Source organism: Microtus pennsylvanicus (assembly GCF_037038515.1).
Source record: "Microtus pennsylvanicus isolate mMicPen1 chromosome Y unlocalized genomic scaffold, mMicPen1.hap1 SUPER_Y_unloc_3, whole genome shotgun sequence".
In the NCBI taxonomy this organism is placed as follows: Eukaryota; Metazoa; Chordata; class Mammalia; order Rodentia; family Cricetidae; genus Microtus; species Microtus pennsylvanicus.
This window is the reverse complement of record NW_027460881.1, coordinates 9,524,514-9,527,345: the sequence shown is the minus strand read 5'-3', so window position 1 is coordinate 9,527,345 and position 2,832 is coordinate 9,524,514.

Here is a 2,832-nt window from a genome sequence, read left to right as displayed (position 1 = left end):
AATGTCACTTCGGGAAAAACTCATTGTTCATTGTGAAAAACTTAAACATTAATCATATAGACATATATATACATACATATATATATTCAATAAAAGGCATGATATATATATTCAATGAAAAGTATGATAGATATGAAGAAAAGCAAGGATGTTTTCTAAACTCATATTTCTTTCTGTCCCATATCATGGCTCTTGACATGAGACAGAAACTCCAGAAACTCTGGGTTTTTCTCTTACTAACAGGCTTGGAATTGGAGAAGGACTGAGCCAGAGTCCAACTTCGAAACCAGCTCTATATATTTATAAAGAAATGTTTAATAAGATATATAAATAAAAATTAATACTTACAAAATGTGTCCATCCATCAGTAATTAAATATTCAGGGTTCCTTAATTTCTTTGAAGATGAGTGTTTTCCTGTGGAGATAAGATTACCTAAATGTAATATGTTCTTAAGAAATTAATAGGAAAATTATCAAACTCTTGTCTACAGTTCAGTATATGTGTATCAGAGACATATTCCTGCTGCAAAATGCAATTGACCTCTACTGAGAAACCTACTTCCTGACTTACTTTATCAATGAGAGAGGAAGCTATGCCTTTACCTAAAGTGAGAAAGAAATATCTGAACAGATGGCAAAGAATTCAAAGAACAGCCACTCCAATTCCTTACCACTCAAGCTACTGGTTTGTTGGCTGATCTATAACCACCTGCCCAAGGTCATGGCACTCCAGTCCACTGGCTCTCTCTATTGTGTCTCCTGATCCAGATGCAGGTTGATTACATAAAGATATTCTGTATCTTCATTAGAGAAGTGAGTACTGTGAGTCAAACTGCCAAAAGAAAGAAACATTAATCTGTGCAACAGCACCTATTAGAAATAATTATCTTTTAAAACACATATGGACAAAGAGGATCTTTGCCATTTAAGTGAACTGAGGAATTGGACATTTTTAGCAAAGATAGAGTGGGGAGAATACCTGACATTAACCGTCCCCAGCTATCAAATATAGGAGCTGTTAACGACATAAATTTTGGACCCAGAGCAGATTTGAAAGAAACCTTTCTTTGACTACAGAGGTCCTAGTTGCTTCCTAAACATATTTACCAAAAGAAAATATCTTGGCTCTCTAGATTCCAACTTCTGGAAATTCGGTTGAACAGTTGTGGAGCCCAAGAGCTGAACTGACCTCCTCAGCCACCGTGGACATAGTAAGCCCACCTTCACAGAAGACTAGTGCTTCATGTGGAACAGAGTTGCCACCCCCAACCAAAGCTTTGTGACATCATCAAGGCCCTACTTATGTCATAAAACTCCTCCTAGCCAGGTTTCTTCCATACTAACCCCCAGAAATATCCAGCATACAGGTCCTAAAATGCTGCTCATACAGCCCCATGAAGACCCAAAATAAAAACCCCAATCTTCTTCCCAATTACTTGAGTCATATTTTCCAAGTAACTCAAACTTTTTATGTGTTTTTTTTTTTTCTGTAAAATAGTTTATGGTCTGAGTCAAAAACTCACATGAATTTTTTTTTCCTAGCTCCAATGTCCTCACTGGTTATTTTCTATTGATTTTTCCATTACTTCATAATAATAATTATCAAACTTTCCACTTCTCTTCCTCCTCCCACATTCTTCTTGCTCCGCAAATAAACCTCTCCACTCAAACACCAGTCCAAATAGAGGGCAGGGTACTTTGAGCTGTGGGAAGTCCAAGCCCACCCTTCATCCATCCAGATTTAGCAAGGTATGCATCCAAAAAAGTATGATCACAAAAAGCCAGTGTATGATATGCAGACAATTGCAAGTGCCATTATCTTTGGCTTCTCCATCTGCCCCAATTGTCAGCCACATTCAGAGCTTCCAATTTGATCCCATGTTCTTTCATTCCCAGGTCACTGGATTAGTTGAAATCCCCTTAGTTCAGGCACAGTGTCTCATAGTGTGGACCAAGCCCTTATATTCCGGACATCCTTGCTCTTTTTCTCCATCCATCTGCTCTTCCACTGGAGCTTGGAAGCTCCATCTAGTTTTCTGATTTTGACCCTGACTTGATCTCCATCATTTGCCAAACAAAAGTTCCATGGTGGTTTTCAAGACAGTCAGTCATCAGTCTGACTATGGGACAAGGCACACATAGTTCCTAGGGACATGTCACAGTGCGGTCAATTTCTCCTCCCTGCTTAAGTACCTAGAGAGGGTCACCCTATGGCCTTCTGAGAACCACTCGAGAGATATCGATCTTGACATCCCCAGAATGGCCCCATAAATTGAGATATCATCATTGTATGTGCACTAACTTGTGTGTGTTTGTGTGTGTGTATTTAAATCACAATAACAAATGGATTGTAATATTGAAGTTTCTTCTCATCTTGAGAAGAATATTTGCTACAGAAACACTCTCACAGTAAGAGTGAGAGTGTAAACTATCTAAGAAAGGAGAAATAACTGGAGGAATCCCCCAGGAGTTAGGCTCAGTGTCCCAGGAATTACGCCCAAGGAAAGTCAATGAACTCAGTGATGGAAGATAAAACCCAGCCTAAATAAAACCATAAATCATTTAGGTGGAACATGAGATACTCTTACAACAGTTACAAGAGGTCTAAAATGCCTGGACTGGAACATAAGGGGAACACAATGACGTGGAGCTGAGAGTGCATGGCAAAACTGATTGGATCTGGCAAAAATTATGTAAGCATACCAAGGAAACCACCAGTGGGACAAAACCCTAAGAAATCTGTATGACAACATATCATGTTGAACATAATGAGATTTATAGACAAAGGAAAGATCTTAATTATGTCACTGTCACACAGGTGATGATGAACC